Below are 18471 nucleotides of genomic sequence, written 5' to 3' on the forward strand. Positions count from 1 at the left end.
ACCAGTGCCACCTTCCCTGGTGGCTCAGATGGTATAGAATCAGCCTGCAATGCAGGAGACCCAGGTTCGATGTCTGGGTCAGGAAGATTCCCTCAAGAAGGAACTGGTACCCACTCCAGTATTCTTGCCTGGAGAATTCCATAAACAGAGGAGCCTGACAGGCTATAGTCCATGAGGTCGAAAGAGTCAGACACAACTGAGTGACTAACAAATAAATTGATGAGGGAAACCTAGCAGAGAAGGTGACTTCTTTAAATTGAAATATAGTTGCTTTAAAATGTTGTGTTGTTTTCTGCCGTACAGTGAAGCGAATCAGCTATATGTATGTATACATATATATATATATATCTCCTGTTGCTCTTGAACTTCCCTTCCCCTGCCTCCTCCCAGCCCTCCTATCTAGGTCATCACAGAGCACCAAGCTGAGCTCCCTGTGTTACAGAGCTTGCAATTTTACACATGTTAGTGTATATATATCGATCCTAATATCCCAGTTCACTCCACCCTCCCCTTCTGCACTTGTGTCCACGTGTCTACTCTTTACTTCTGCATCTCTATTTCTGTTCTGCAAACAGGCTCATCTGTACCACTTTTCCAGACTCCTAGATTCCATACATGTGCCTTAATATACAATATCTGTTTTTCTCTTTCTGATTTAATTCACTCTATAAAACAGATTTTAGGTCCATCCAAGAAAGTGGCTTTGAATAAACACCTGCTGCTAGCAAAAGGAGAAATGTGTATACCAGATGCAAAAAGCAAAGAACAAGGAAAACAGATATGCTAAAGCCTTGGAGTGAAAGCATGCCTGGTGTGTTTGAGGAATGGAAGGACACTGCTGTTTCTGGAATGCTTATATGATGGGAAAAAGAAGCAACTGAGGCTAGTCTATATAGGCCTTATAGACTATTCTCAGGAGTTTGGCTCTGACTCAGGATCAAACGGAAAATCATTGCAGAGGGTTAATATGATCTGACTTGAATTTTAACAGTATTACTTTGGTACTACATCAACATTAAATTGGGGAGAGGAGTATGTGCAGGCTATAAGAGAGAAAGTAGAAAAAACAGGGAGCTGTAATAGTCTAGGCACAAAATAGTAACAACAAGCACCGTTAATGGTGACAAGCACTGTGGTGATGGAAATAATAAGAGAGTGGATGATTCTGATGGTCGAACTGACAGAATTTCCTGAGAGATTAGGAGATACGCAAAAGAAAGTGAGATATCAAGGATGCCTCCAAGATATTTAGCATGACTTACTGGCAAGGCAAGGCTGTAATTATCTGAGGTGGGGCAACTTGGGGAGAGCATACTTGTGAAACTGACCGTGTTCACAAGACTTTCTTGGCTGAAGCAAACAAACCCTTGAAAATATCCATTTCCCTATATGTTGATATTGTTTCCATGCTCACCAGGAAAGCTTTCAATCGTTAATGCAATCCACCCAGTGGTATTAAGAAGTCAGTACCCAGGATAACAAATGTGTGCATTTTAGGTTCTAATAAAGCTTATTGTCTCCCTGGTGGCTCAGACAGTAAAGCGTCCGCCTGCCATGCGGGAGACCCAGGTTCGATCCCTGGGTTGGGAAGATCCGCTGGAGAAGGCAATGGCAACCCACTCCAGTAATCTTGCCTGGAAAATTCCATGGACTGAGGAGTCTGGTGGGCTACAGTCCATGGGTTCGCAAAGAGTCGGACATGACTAAGCAACTTCACTTTCACTTTCTTCACTTTAAAGAGGTTGTTCCATTTACTGCTGGCTTGAGAAGTCTGTAATCATTCTCATATTTGTTTCTCTACATATGTCTTATTTTTCTCTGGTTGCTTTTAGGTATGTATGATTATCATAGCCTTTGGAAAATTTAATTTTGATGTGTATGCTTTGCTTGTGTTTATTCTATATAAATTAAACAAAATGAATTTATTATTAAAATCTTAACAACAACAAAAATTTGAAACCCAGATGGCTTCATTGAAGATTTCTGTCAAATATTTAAGCAGAACATAATACTAATGCAATAAAAACTCTTTAGATATTTGAATACATGGAAATATTTCCAAAACATTTTATGAACCCAGCATAACTCAGATACCCTAGCTAGCCAGAGAAAATAAACAAGAAAACTACAGGTCAATATCCTTCATGAATGTAGACACAAAAAACTCAAAACATTTTTGGAAACACAATCCAGCCATATACAAAAAGGGGTATACACCATAACCAGGAAGGTTTTATCCCAGGAATGTAAGGCTAGTTTCAAGTTCAAAAATCAATCAATGTAATTCACCACATTAATAATATAAAATGCATGGTATTATTTCAATAGATGCTAGAAAAAGGATTCCTGATTTAAAATGTTTGAAACTTCTCAGAAAACTAGCAACAGAAAACAAATCTATCAAAAACTCCTAACATCACACTTAATGATTAAAGAATGAATGTTTACATTCTCAAAAGGGCTTGCACATAAACATTCAGAGTAGCTTCATTTATAATAGCTAATAGTTGGCAACAACTCAAATACTCATCATCAGGGAAGTGGCTAAATAATTTTTAGTGTATCGATATAATACTGTCAGCAATAAAAGTGGAGGAACTAACGACATGTCAAACAACATGAATGAAACTCAGAAGCATTTTGTTCAACAAGAGAGGCCACCCACAAAGGAGTATATAGTACATGATTCCATTTATACCAAACTTTAGAAAGAAGATTTAATCTTTGGTGAGAGAAAGCCTGTCGGTAGTTGCCTGAGGCTGAGAGTAGGACGTGGGAAGTGACTGGAACTTGGCAAGAAGGACTCTGAGGGATAATGGAAAGTTCTACACATTAACTCTGATTGATTTTTCACAGTTCTACACACTTTTAAAATTCATCACATTGTACATTAAAAGTGCGTCCATTTTACTGTTTAAAAATTATACCTCATAGTTGATTTGAAAATTAACCCAAAATTTGTTAATAATTTAGTCTCTGTTCATTCAATTTCAGTGAGGTTGTCCCCTTGAGCTTATTCAACTCTTATTATATGACAAAACTCTTATTAAATGAGTTTCCAGATGTTTAAAGCTAAGGACTTGGTACTGAATGATGATATTATATAGCTTCCCAGGTGGTACAGTGGCAAAGAATTCGACTGCCAATGTAGGAGACTCAGGATCGACACCTGGGTCAGGAAGATCCCCTGGAGGAGGAAATGGCAACCCACTCCGGTATTCTTGCCTGGAGAATCCCGTGGACAGAGGAGCCTGGAGGGCTACAGTCCGAAGAGCCGGACCATGACTAAGCAGAGCACAGCATCATACGAAAGAAGTTCCATTTTCTGGATTTCTGTTACTACTCTCTCTTTCTGAGTTTCCTATGTGCTATAATTACATGAAAGGGGATGACAATAAAGCAGGGACAGGGAATGCAGCTGTGTCCCGCACGTACAGGCTACTGGGACCTGTGGAAAATCATGACACCTCAACAAGTCCCACACTTCAGAGATGTCCAATCCGCTACAGTCAGACAGTCATTGAGGGATGCCCAGTAAGAAGAAGGCTAAGGAAGGGACCCACAGTTGACAAAATAACAGTTTTTAAACAAAATCCTAATTAGAATCCTCTCCTGGTTAAAAACAGTGTCCTCATTTGTTTTTCTTTAGTCACTAAGCCATGTCTAAAACTTCTATGATCGCAAGAACTGTAGCCCACCAGACTCCTCTGTCCATGGAATTCTCCAGACAAGAATACTGGAGTGAGTTGCCATTTCCTTCTCTAGGGGATCTTCCTGATCCAGGGATCGAAGCTGCATCTCCTGCACTGCAGGCAGATTCTTTGCTGCTGAGCCACCAGGGAAACCTAATGTCTTCATTACCCTCCCTAAATTAAATTAAATTGAAGCTCTTCAACCTAGCATTCAAGACTGTCAACAATGTAACCCAAATAGTTCTCCTTTCTATAACTTACCTCCCTATGCCACAACCAAACTGGATGATTAATACTGCTTTGTGTCCAACCATGTCCTATACTTTCTCACCTGAAGGTCCATTCTCTTTCTAAAATCTCACAATCTTCCCCTAGAACCATTTGTTAAAATATAATTTAGCAAATATTTAAATATTCAACCAAGTCTCTTGATGCTTGCTATCTGTCCCTAGAAGCTTTGAAGAGTGAAGAGTTCATAGAGATAAGCCAGTCTCTCCTTGTCCTGCGTGTCTAAGTAAGAGGCTCCCAGAGATTTGTTCAGGAAGAGCAAGAGATCAGGAAGTCCTGACATCCATCCTGGCTGAATGGAGCAAGGAATGGGCAGGCTAGCTTGAGGGTTGCCACAGAGTTGAGCAAGATGACAGGGAACACAGTCCCCAAAGTTACATGGATAGGTGATCATACAGCCTGACACCTTTTCCTGGAAAAGAGATTTCTGAAGCCAGAAAGCCCACTGAAGTGGCCAGGGTAGCAAAGCTTAAAGACACTATAGTACACTGCATTTTGAAGAACTAGAAGGGAACCCTCTATTCTCTAAGCTCATCAGAAGCACTGGAGAGGACCTTGAGGGTTCTCGTGGATTTTTCTGATGGGATACACATCCACAGAAGCGAGATGTAGAACTCAAGATAAGACTTCCTCAGTTTGAAAGGGTCCTCGAGGATAAAAGGAACAAACATAAAGTACCAAAGAAAGAACATATGCACAGCACTGGTACAGACATCCCTGCAAACTAATGGGCTACCAGGATCAGCCAGATCCAAGATGGACTACAATGAGCGCAAAGGCACTTCATGGCATCACCAAAACAAAACCAGCTACAACGTAAGATCTCAGCCTTCCTGCATTCTGCCCACCTTTCCCCAAACCAAAAGAGCTCAACCTTAGAATAAAAACTGGAGAAGGCTTCTCTGAAACAGCTGTGCCTCACCCCTACAATAAAGTAAGGGTTACAGCTCCAGTCCTCAGTATAGAAGGTGGGCGCTTTGATTCAGATATGAGAGTGGAGTTTTAAACTAGACTGAACTAAGTCGAATAACTGAAAATGAATAGAAAGCTACAGAATTTATTCAAGATACTGTTGCTGCTGCTACTGCTGCTGCTGCTAAGTCGCTTCAGTCGTGTCTGACTCTGTGCGACCCCATAGATGGCAGCCCACCAAGCTCCCCCGTCCCTGGGATTCTCCAGGCAAGAACACTGGAGTGGGTTGCCATTTCCTTCTCCAATGCATGAAAGTGAAAAGTGAAAGTGAAGTCACTCAGTCGTATCTGACTCTTCGTGGCCCCATGGACTATAGCCTACCAGGCTCCTCCGTCCATGGGATTTTCCAGGCAAGAATCCTGGAGTGGGTTGCCAATGCCTTCTCCGAAGATACTGTTAAGGGATGCTAACAGGGATTTCACATAGCATGGTTAAATATTTAGACTTGGAAAAATAAAAGTATTTCATATTTATACTGCAATAAATGTATATTCTTTAACAAATCATTTGCAAGTGTTGACAACTGTGGAAGGAAGTATGTCATATAAATTCACTTCTGAAAACTGCCAAATATGCTATGTTGGAGGTTCTGTTGGATGCCAAGATATTTATTATCCAGATCAGGAGAAATTGTTTCAGTACAAATAGAAAACAATTTGTCATGTCAGAGAAACACAGAACACAGAAATGATAGGTGGAGAGGCCCCTTAGTTAGATGGGGGCTTGAGCAGAACTCTCCATTACAGCTGCAAATTCAACAACTGGGATTGTCCAAGCGTATGGTTATCACTGTGTATGTCAAACTACATCCCACTGAAGTGATACAAACTAAAGAACAACTACTCCAAAACAGAGCTGCTTTACACATCACTCTCACCTCAGAATTCTTTAACAGTTCTATAATGAAAACAACAACTGGTCCATTCTTCTGCTTATGAATCTGGAAAGCTGTCCAGCTGGTCACACCATTGTTTTTGAGATATTTTTTAGGGACCTCCCTGGCAGTTCAGTGGTTAGGACTCTGTGCTGTCACTGCATGGGTTCCATGCTTGGTTGGGGAACTTGGATCCCATTCATGCCACACGGTGCAGCGAAAAACAAATTCTTATTGAAGTATAGTTGATTTACAATGTTTCTGGTGTATAGCAAAGTGATTCAGCTTTATATATATATAATACACACACACACACACACACACACACACACACACACACACATATATATACACACACATTTTTTTCAGATTCTTTTCCATTATATATTGTTACAAGATATTGAATATAGTTCCCTGTGCTACAGAGTAGGTCCTTGTTGTTTATCTATTTTATATATGGTACTGTGTATCAGTTAATCCTAAATTCCCAATTTATCCTTCATTTCCCCCTTTACCCTTTGGTAACCATAAGTTTGTCTTCTACATCTATGAGTATGTATCATATTTTAAATTTCACATATAAGTGATATTATGTGATATCTGTCTCTCTGCATGACTTACTTTACTTAGTATAATTTTTAGGTCCATCCATGTTGTTGCAAATGGAATTATTTTTGTGGCTAAGTAATATTCCATTATATATATATTCACATTACATATATATTCACATTATATATATAAATAACACATTATATATGATGTGAATATATAAAATTAAATATATATAAATATGTATAAATATTAAAAATAAGATATATATAAATGTATATAAAGTGAGACGGAAATACCAATCCAGCATTCTTGCCTGGGAAATCCCATGGACAAAGGAGCCTGACAGGCTACAGTCCATGCAGTCACAAGAGCTGGAAACAACTTAGCAACTAAATCACCACCACTATACACATCTTATTTCTGACTTTGGAGCCAAGAAGCAACAAGATAGGATGTCCTGGGTCTTCCCTCTGCTTCTTTTTTATTTTCCTTTTTCAGTTGCTGTTCTTTCAAAGAATATGGTCAAATGGAAAATAACTATATGTTTTTAACTACATGTTAAAAAAAAAGCAGGCTTTTCGATTTGATTACTAAGAGGTCTTGAAACAAAACTCCTGTGATAAAAGAGATTATAAGAAACCCAAATTAGTTTTTGTTTTGTTTCAGTTTTTTTGAATTTCAAATTCAAAACAAAATGAGTTTGCAAACCATCTTCAGCTGCCAGTTAATGGTAAACCAGTTTAACTGGAAAGCTTCCATTTATCTAAAAGAACACAACAATCTCCAAGTTTCCAGCTCTGAGAATACATTTCTTCAGTAACCTATCACCAAGGCAATTCTGAACACATTCCCATGTGCACCACTTTTATGCCTCTTCAAAAAAATATTTGTGCTTGGATTGCCTGGCTAAATTGTAAGCTACTTGAAAGCATAGAAAAAATTTTCTTTCTCAATTTTGATAGTTCCTGCAGCGCCCCTCCAGCACCAGTACATTCATTAGTATCCAATAAATGTTCTTATGCTATCGACTGCTTTTGCCTTCGTGTCCACAAGGCCTAAATCCACATTTATAAAGCAATTTATGAATGTCAGATGTCAGGTATTTCAGATGTACCAAGCATTATGATTATATATTGGAGACACAGATAAGAAATGTTTGAGGTACATGCAGTTTGATGGTACTTTGTTTCCCTCAAGATGAAACAGAAAGTAAAAACCAGGAAAAAATAAACTCAACTACCTGAAACAAACAAACAAACAAATCTAACTAAGTCATCCACTCATATAAACCTTTTATGGCAACTTTGTTACCAGAATTATCTATAATTGTCTTATTCCCACTATGTCACACTCTAGAAACAAGCAAGTAATATTCAATTTTACCATGCAAGCTTATGCAGAAATATGACATTTTTAGAAGAATTATATTTAACTGAAAGAAAATTTTAGATGACTGCTTTCAAAAATATATATCTTTATCCTTTAAAAATGTGGAAGAATGATGTTTGAGTACAAAACTTCCTATTTGCAAATGTAAGGGGGAAAAAAGCAGCTTGGAAAAAATATATTCTATCTTTAAACATCTAGTGACTTAAAAATAATCTAACAAAGTGATTAAATGCACTTTCTTATGAAATCTTAGCCTTATTTTTTTAAGATGATAAAGTCAAATTTAGATATACTAGCAGACAATGCCCCAAGTCAGATAGTCAGATAGCTAGGAAGTAAAAAAGCTGAAAGTCCAAAACACAGCTTATGTTTTTAACTGTTAACATGGGGTGCCTCTCGTGGCCACCTATGACTTCAGCGGTGGGAAACTGTCGTGGGCACTCTAAATAACTGTACGTTGGAAAGGAAAGTTCAAAGTTTCCCACTTAACTTCTAAGGTGGCACTAGTGGTAAAGAATCATGCAGGACATGTGGGTCTCCTGCGTCTTCTGCATCTCAGGCAGATTCTTTACCACTGAGATCCTAGGAATCTAATAATCTCCCCAAGAATCATGCACTTTCACATACCCATGCCTAGAACATTCAATGCCCTCTGTCTGGGACACCTTCCTCCACCTTCCTCAGCCCCCTTGTACAGCTCCCATGCATCCTACTAGATGCTACCCATTTTCTGAGGATGCCCATGTGAAGGCTTCTTCAATGTACCTAAGTACTTTGAATACGACTCTAATTCCTATATGGGTGTAGGATTCCCATGTAGGAATTGGGGTATCTAGCTCCAAATAGTGAAGCCAAAAAATGGAGGAGAAACCAGCAAATTAATCTTTTTAAATATCTTCCCTAAGGATTCTCCTGGGACTGTCTTAAGGGAATGAGTATGTTTCTGAGTACAGAAACACACATAACCTTTTGACTGTCAGCTATGTGAGGGCAAAGGCTATTCTTATCTGCCTCTGTTCTCATTATTTTGCATAATGTTTAGCATGGAGTGAGTTGTTGAAAGACCGCATATTATTTTTTAGTGCATATTTTTGTGCCTGATATATAGTCAGCGCTCAATAACTTTGCCTTGCATGAATGCATTAATAAAATGGGTTAAACTTTGGAAATATCTCCTTAATACCTCAGTTAGAATAAATAATGTTTCACTTATAGCCAGTATAGTCTTAAATATAGCTTCCCTGCAATTTTTCATAATGTAACATTCATCTGCAAGACTACACTGAAATGAAAGTTTAGCTTCATATAGTCTTTGGGTTTTAGTCTGAGTTCTTCAATAATGGTATGTGCTGTGTGCTCAGTAGTGTCCGACTTTCTGCAAGACCATAAAGCCCACCAGGCTCCTCTGTCCATGGGATTTCCCAGGCAAGAATACTGCAGAACACTTTACTATTTCCTTTTGCTACAATTCAAAATACACGCTAGTAAAGTGATGCTTAAAATTCTCCAAGCCAGGCTTCAGCAATACATGAACCATGAACTTCCAGTTGTTCAAGCTGGTTTTAGAAAAGGCAGAGGAACCAGAGATCAATTGCCAACATCCGCTGGATCATGGAAAAAGCAAGAGAGTTCCAGAAAAACATCTATTTCTGCTTTATTGACTACACCAAAGCCTTTGACTGTGTGGATCACAATAAACTGTGGAAAATTCTGAAAGAGATGGGAATACCAGACCACCTAACCTGCCTCTTGAGAAACCTGTATGCAGGTCAGGAAGCAACAGTAAGAACTGGACATGGAACAACAGACTGGTTCCAAATAGGAAAAGGAGTACATCAAGGCTGTATATTGTCACCCTGCTTATTTAACTTATATGCAGTGTTCATCATGAGAAACGCTGGGCTGGGGGAAGCACAAGCTGGAATCAAGACTGCCAGGAGAAATATCAATAACCTCAGATATGCAGAAGACACCACCCTTATGCCAGAAAGTGAAGAACTAAAGAGCCTCTTGATGAAAGTGAAAGAGGAGAGTGAAAAAGTTGGCTTAAAGCTCAACATTCAGAAAACTAAGATCATGGCATCCAGTCCCATCACTTCATGGCAAATAGATGGGGAAACAGTGGAAACAGTGTCAGACTTTATTTTTCTGGGCTCCAAAATCACTGCAGATGGTGATTGCAGCCATAAAATTAAAAGACGCTTACTCCTTGGAAGGAAAGTTATGACCAACCTAGACAGCATATTAAAAAGCAAAGGCACTACTTTGCCAACAGAGGTGCATATATTCAAGGCTATGGTTTTTCCAGTGGTCATATATGGATGTGATAGTTGGACTATAAAGAAAGCTGAGTGCAGAAGAATTGATGCTTTTGAACTGTGGTGTTGGAGAGGACTCTTGAGAGTCCCTTGGACTGCAAGGAGATCCAACCAGTCCATCCTAAAGGAGATCAGTCCTGGGTGTTCATTGGAAGGACTGATGAAGCTGAAACTCCAATTGTTTGGCCACCTGATATGAAGAACTGACTCACTGGAAAAGACCCTGATGCTGGGAAAGATTGAGGGCAGGAGGAGAAGGGGACGACAGAGGATGAGATGGTTGGATGGCATCACCAACTCAATGGACATTGGTTTGGGTAGACTCCGGGAGTTGGTGATGGACAGGGAGGTCTGGCGTGCTGCAGTTTATGGGTTCGCAAAGAGTCAGACACAACTGAGCGACTGAACTGAACTGAACTGATGTGCTAAGTTGCTTCAGTTGTGCCCGACTCTTTGCGACCCCATGGACTGTAGTCTGCTAGGCTTCTCTGTCCATGAGATTCTCCAGGCAAGAATACTGGAGTGGGTTGTCATTTCCTTCTCCAGGGATTCTTCCCAACCCAGGGACTGAACCCATGTCTCTTATGTCTCCTGCATTGTCAGGCAGGTTCTTTACCACTAGCACTACCTGGGAAGCTAAAATATATAATGGTTATCAATAAATGTTCATTTGTACTTAATGGGCTAATTATTCAATTAAGGGAGGAAATAGAGAACAACACAAAATAGCATTTTTCTTGTACAATATCAAGCTAAATTTTTTCTTTCCTAATTTTAATCTACTGAACAAAATTTTTGCATGTTACATTAAAGACTATTTTTTAAAGTAAAATAAACTTTAGCAACAATTTAGACCAGAAATTAAACTTGGATGATAGAAAGATAAATTAGGTGTAGACTTCTGAGAGTCTGTTGAAGTTATTCTCCAGGTAAAATATATTCTCAAATATCAACATATCTTTTATACCATATAAAGTCATTCAAGGTCTCCCTTAAGGTCATTTGTGACTTCAGATTTAAAAACTTTCTTTGACCCTCATGTTAGAGATGAAAATTCTCAGGTTCAAAGATTGCAGGCATTTGCCCAAGATCACAAAGGTATCTTACCCTCAGACTCCTGCTCGTTCCACTATACTAAGTGTTAAAAACAAATAGAAATGTTTAATACCGTCAATGCTTAAATGCAATGCTATTATTTGAATACTGTAAAATAATTTGCATCCTAGCAAGTTCAAGAGATCCTACACCTGTGTTTTCTTCCATTTACAAAATTTCTGAGAAGAACAAACATGACGCAGCTTAGTGAGTCCAAAATCTTGGTTTCTCACTCTGGCAACAAAAATGTGATTCAATGCAACTAGCAGATATTGACTGCTTTTGTATGTGCTGAACTTTGTGCTAGGTGCTAAAAGCAGAGATAAATAATATACATACAAGAGACAAAGCTAGTCAGTTCATCTGTCCTTGGAGACAGGAAGTGTGTCTAATTCATCTGATGTCCAGCACAGGATGTGGTAACTAATGAGTACTCCTAAGGTTTTTGTTGAAAATAATAGACGATGTGGCCCATGCCCTTAAATGGCTCATAATTTCTTGAAAATTTTTTTCCTTGTTATTTCTTTTCTCCTAGACTGAATCATCAATCTGTTGCCTTTAAAAATAATTTTAGTATCATTAATGTTAATCATAATATTCAAAAATTCTAAAGACAGTCCATCTTAACTTTTAAGAGGTTATAATAAGAATAGTTATTCATTTTAAAAAATCAAGATAATGCTTTTAATATCCTAAGAAAATCATTCTTTTAAAATCCAATTAGTTACTACTTTTTACATCAAGTTTAAAAAGCATAACTACATGTTTCTTTTTTAAAAACTTTTATTCTTTTAAATTAATTATTTTGAAGTATGCTACACTGAATATAGGACTTCCCTTGTGTCTCAGATGGTAAAGCGTCTGCCTATGACGTGGGAGACCCGGATTCAATCCCTGGGCTGGGAAGATCTCCTGGAGAAGGAAAAGGCAACCCACTCCAGTATTCTTGCCTGGCAAATCCCATGGACAGAAGAGCCTGGTGGGCTACAGTTCATGGGGTTGCAAAGAGTCAGACACGGCTGAGCAACTTCACTTTCACAGAATATAGCTTCTTTGCTTACATTACAACTTTTTCATTCTTTCCATATAAATATATATATATATATTTAAGCCACAATCCTTACCATATTTACTGATGAATAATTAACTAATGGAACTGTTCTTTTTTTTCTTGTGAATAGAATCATTTGCTTCTTTTTCAAGGCAATTCTGCTGTTAGTATATACACACACTACTGATTTTTGTATGTTAATTTTGTACCCTGCAACTTTAGTGAATTCATTGGTTATATCTAACAGGTTTTTGATAGACTTGTTAAGAGTATCTAAATATACAATGTCATCAGCAAATAGAAACAATTTTACTTCTTTATTTCCAATTCTGATGCCTTGAATTTCTTTCTACTTCCTGAGTGTTAGACTATTTACTAACTGAATTTTAAGGACATGATTATATTTCACAGTTTAACTTTTTTTTTTTTTTCTTGGTAGCATGGCTTCGGGGTGTTAGTTCCCTGACCAGGAATTGAACTCAGACAATTGGACAGCCAGGGAATGCCCCAGTTTAGTTCTTTATTAACTCTGATGGTTACCTTTTTTTGCTTAATGTTTTATAACATATACATACATTACCTTTATTTTGTTTGCTTCTTTTTTTGCTATATTTTAAATCACAAAAAAAAAATATGCATGTAACAAACAAACTTAGACCTAATCTGGGAAAGTTGAAGGTAAAAAGTAAGAGATTTTTTAAAAATTTATTGATCTAACTGGAGGCTAATTACTTTACAATATTGTAATGGCTTTTGCCTCCCTGCAACCCCCTCCCACCTCCCTTCCCATCCCATCCCTCAGGGTTGTCCCAGAGCACCGGCTTTCAGTGCCCTGTCTTATGCATCAAACTTGGACTGGCAATCTATTTCGCATATGGTAATATACATGTTTCAATGCTATTCTCTCAAATCATCCCACCCTCACCTTCTCCCATAGAGTCCAAAAGTCTGTTCTTTATATCTGTGTCTCTTTTGCTGTCTCACATATAGGGTCATCGTTACCATCTTTCCAAATTCCATATATATTCATTAATATAGTGTATTGGTGTTTTTCTTTCTGACCGACTTCAAAAGTATGAGATTTTAACTTCAGCTATTTTAGTTATGTACAAATCCCAAGTAAAAGGGTTAGTTGCTTAGTTGTGTCCAACTCTTTGTGATCCCATGAAGCCTGCCAGGCTGTTCTGTCCACTGGATTCTCCAGGCAAGAATACTGGCGTGAGTAGCCATTCACTTCTCCAGGGGATCTTTCCAACCCAGGGATCAAACTCAGGTTTTCTGCATTGCAGGCAGATTCTCTTCTGTCTGAGACGCCAAGGAAGCCCTCCAAATCCCAAAAGATAGAGCAATATTTCTTATCTTACATATGCCTACTACACAAGCTACTAGTTACAACTAGTCTTCAGAAATAAACTATTTTCCCTAGTACAATTATTTTAAGCTCATCACTCAACACAATGAAATCATTAAAAGCATTTATTAGCTATAAGGTCTTTTTTGGTTGCACAAAATGTTTGCTTGCACTGGTCATTTTCAAGTAACAGAAACCCAAGAGGTTATAAATCAGTAGGAATGATTAACATTAGAAGAGTTTTTTTTTAAAAAAAAAAAACAAAAAAACAAGGAAAAACAGTTTTTTTTTCTGCCCTTCTTATTAAAAGAAAAAGAAAGTAAAGGAATGAATACAATTAGAGTATTCTGGTATTTTCCAGTCATCTCCCAGGGCTAGATCAATCACTAGCATGTTATGCTCCAACAATAAAGAAATGGAAAAGAAAAAAATGCAGTGATCTAGAGGAAGAAGAAAGAATCAGTGGGTTCGAACTGTAAATTATGCAAACAAAATTATTTCTAAATTAGAAACCTTATTAAATCTTAAAAGTATGCGTTTCTGCTATAGCTTTTATTTCCAGATAATCTCTAATGTTATCCTCTGCTATCAGAAGCTAATTACATTTCTTGTCATTATGAACATTTATTTAATAATCTAGAAAATTATAGTAGCAATCTGCAAAATAGCAAAAGTATTGGTTAAATATCTTCTCTGTCAAGAAAGAAAGTGTCAGTTCCTAGGCATTTTAAATACAAATTACATATAGAGTCTTCACTGGCTAAAGATACACTTCTAATTTACGTATATATCATTTAGTTATGAAATTTTAAAAAAAGTATTTCATTTCTATAATGATGTTTTACATCCAAATGAGTTCTCAGGTGGCTCAATGGTAAAGGAGCCGTAAGAGATGTGGGTTCGGTCCGCAGGTCAGGAAGACCTCCTGAAGGAGGGCACAGCAACCAACTCCAGTATTCTTTCCTGGAGAATCCCATGGACAGAGGGGCCTGATGGTTGGACAAGACTGAAGCAACTTAGCAAGCACGCACGCAGGGTATCTATCACCATACAGCTTATGACAAAAACTTGGCTGACTGTTATACTTAGAAAAGTATATAATGCACCTTTTTAGCAACTGAACTCTTTAATATTTTGAGCAAACTATACTTACAGTGGAGATCTTTTTTAAAAAGAAGTATTTTCACTGAATTCTGGAATCCTCTTTTTGAATAAGCACTTTTGTCTGCTTCAAGCCCTATACAGACTCTAAACAAAGCCAATGTTCTCTCTTATAAGAGAGAACACAGATTGGATAGTCAGGCACATTTCTTTACTTCCCTCAAGCTCCACACCCTTTCTCTTTACCACAGATAACCTTTAGGCATCATGGTCTAAAATACACAGCAAGAGAAAAATAACCTTTTGGATGATGATAATGATAGAGATGGAGATGGAGAAAGAGCATAGAGATAGAAATATGAGTTGGAAACAAAACTGTAAGAAAATAGGACAACTGTCTAGGTTATTCAGTGTGAGCACAGAACGTCAGAACGGTAAGAAGCCTTAGTGATCACGCTGGCTAACCGTTTCGTTTAGACCTAAGAACAATGAGACTCAGGGAGGTGAACTGCTTAGCAGGATTACTGGCTCCTGAACAACAGAATGCAGCCTCTGTTGGCTACCCAACTATCGAACATTATCAGTATCACAGGAAAATGGCTATTCAACAATATCAAAGGAATACAAGGACCAAGCAAATAACCTGATGGAACAGGGCAGACCAGATAAGGATCTCAGAACGCTGAGACATGGTAGGGAAGGTGATGAGCTGGAGCGTGCATGACCCATCTAAAGACAGCAAAACCACTGTGCTGGTCAAAGAGTTCATTCAGGTTTTTCCATAACATCTTCAGAAAAATCTGAATGAACTTTTTGGTCAACCCAATTCTTAAGTGGATTTTTGCCTCGTGGGAATAGAGGTCTAATGTTACTGGATATACTGAATTTTCAAGAGAAGTCAGAAATCCAGATATTTAGTGGAAATCACTTGATATTTAATTGTGAGAAACTAATTTGAGTTTTGTAACTCCCACACAGATCCAATATATCTGCAGCCCAGACACTGTCAACAGATTGCTAGCTCACGAATCCTGGTCGACAGCAGTCCAAATGTCCTCAGAAAACATTTTTTATGTGGTCAACTGGTCCAAAAGTGACGTCTTTAGTGACTTTATTAAGATAACCAATAGAATTCAGGCCAGGGAACTTTTCAGTGAAACCTGTTTAAGTGGTTGGTGTGACTTGCCCTTATTTTCCCTGCTCGGCTACCCTTGAAGGCCACCTAATTGTACTGGCTTCTCTGCACTGACAGGCCATCCACTCCACAGCCTTGTCTTCTTTGGTTTTGCTCTGAGTGAGTTTTGGGCATTAAGGTCTTTCTGAGAGAAGATTTGTATCTCTTGCCCTCAAAATCAGCACTCCTGTCTGCAAATGCAACTGCATTCAGCATCACGAGCAAAGAAAAGATGACAAAGTTTCTTTGGGAATTTACGAATGGTGCAGAGATAGTTTGGGAAAGATCTCTTGAGAGGGCTGGGTGGGATAATTCCTGTTGCAAAAGGAATGATGTTAGGTGCCATTCCCTATGTACTGGCTGTATAATACAGACCAGGCAGGCAGAGTCGAAAGAACACAAAGCAATTTTAACCTCATCAAAACCTCCCCACTCGTGTTCCCTACTTTCCCTCATCTTGCTTCTTCTAAACTATCCACTGGCCCTGTCATTAATTCATTCAATAAATAAACATTCATTGAGGACCAACAACAGTGAACATAGACTGCATACTCATAGAGCTTAAATTCTAGAAGCAGAAAGAGCTACAGATGGGGTGGGTGTGGCAAACGTTAAACTAGCAGTTCTCCAGAGAGAAGACTCTGACTTGTAGTGTTTGATGAGTTCTGTTATAAATACTCCCACCATGCTGATTTCAAGTTTTTTTGGGCTCCAAAATCACTGCAGATGGTGATTGCACCCATGAAATTAAAAGACGCTTACTCCTTGGAAGGAAAGTTATGGCCAACCTAGATAGCATACTGAAAAGCAGAGACATTGCTTTGCCAGCAAAGGTCCATCTAGTCAAGGCTATGGTTTTTCCATTAGTCACATATGGATGTGAGAATTGGACTGTGAAGAAAGCTGAGCACCAAAGAATTGATGCTTTTGAACTGTGGTGTTGGAGAAGACGCTTAAGAGCCCCTTGGACTGAAAGGAGATCCAACAAATCCATTATAAAGGAGATCAGCCCTGGGTGTTCTTTGGAAGGAATGATGCTAAAGCTGAAGCTCCAGTACTTTGGCCACCTCATGCAAAGAGTTGACTCTTTGGAAAAGACCCTTATGCTGGGAGGGATTGGGGGCAGGAGGAGAAGGGGACAACCGAGGACAAGATGGCTGGATGGCATCACCGACTCGATGGACGTGAGTTTGAGTGAATTCTGGGAGTTGGTGATGGACAGGGAGGCCTGGCATGCTGCAATTCATGGGGTCGCAAAGAGTCGGACACGACTGAGCAACTGAACTGAACTGAACTGAATCTACATCACTGAAGGCAAAATTTAGAAAGATGTTTAGTAACACACTTTCGTATGTTTTCACCATACAGATGTGATTTATAAAAATAACCTCAAGCATAAATATTGATAATAGTAAAACACAGCAAAGTAATTAGGAAGTGATGACTTTTTAGTGTCATCCCCTGTTCTTTAATATAAATCGTTTCATTCTCTGTTTACATGATTTAGCTCTTAATAATGTATGTGTTTAACAACTAGCTCCAAAAATTCCTGAATTTAAAATTTGGTTCTCTTGACAGTGCAAGCTGGTTCCAACACAGTACTGGATAGATTGATAGCTAGATGGATTTCAAATAGAATGAAAACAGAAGTGATAGATGGGACAAAGACAAATAAGGAAGAGCTAAAGAATAATAGAGGAAGTTATCCATCGGAAGAGACCTAAGAATCAGAAACCGTGAGGCTAGAAATGGCCAGCCGATGACAGAATGCCTTCTACCACATATTCTGTACAATCAGTCAATACACTTTCCATGATGGTATCTCACTCTTCAGTGCTGCCTCCATCTCTGGATATTTCTGATTGGGAGGAAGTATTTCCGTTTACTGAGCTGGTTTACAAATTTTGCTTTCTTAAGACTTAGGAGTTCAAAATAGGCCCCAAAGATCTCAGAGACCTCAAAGTCTGGTGAGGGGAAAGAAGGGAAGGCTGGCTAGAGGGAGCCATTCTGCTCTAAGTAAATGCACAATTTATACCTTTTTATACTATGGGAAATCCCCTTAAATTTGTAGTTGAGAAAATATTTTTATTGTTAAAATCTAGTTGAAATCCACTTCTATAAATATATATGAAAGTAAACGTGTTAGTTGCTCAGTCATATCCAACTCTGCAACCCCATGGACTGTCGCCTATCAGACTCCTCTGTCCATGGAATTCTCCAGGCAAGAATACTGGAGTGGGTTGCCATTCCCTTCTCCAGAGGATCTTCCCAACTCAGTGACTAAACTGGGTCTCCTGCATTGCAGGTGGACTCTCTACTGTCTGAGCCACCAGGGAATCCCATAGCTATATATATCTGTTATTTATATATTACTTATATATATTTGCATATTATATATTTCCACCAATTTTCCTCTATTGCAAAGAAATAAAGTAAAACAATAGCAAGGGAAAAACTAGAGATCTCTTCAAGAAAATTAAAGATAAGAAGGGAACATTTCATGCAAAGATGGGCAAAATAAAGGCACAGATGGTATGGACGTAACAGAAGCCAAAGATATTAAGAAGAGGTGGCAAGAATACACAAGAACAATACAAAAAAGATCTTCACAACT

The 18471-nt window shown here is 38.4% G+C and overlaps 1 non-coding gene across 1 annotated transcript; it reads left to right on the forward strand.

The window, feature by feature from the left end:
• Positions 1-1518: 1518 nt before the first annotated feature.
• Positions 1519-1590, forward strand: TRNAG-GCC (transfer RNA glycine (anticodon GCC)). The gene has a single exon. It is a non-coding gene; the product is annotated as a tRNA-Gly (tRNA).
• Positions 1591-18471: the final 16881 nt, after the last annotated feature.

This window comes from Capricornis sumatraensis, chromosome 2 (genome assembly GCF_032405125.1).
Source record: "Capricornis sumatraensis isolate serow.1 chromosome 2, serow.2, whole genome shotgun sequence".
Taxonomy (NCBI): Eukaryota; Metazoa; Chordata; class Mammalia; order Artiodactyla; family Bovidae; genus Capricornis; species Capricornis sumatraensis.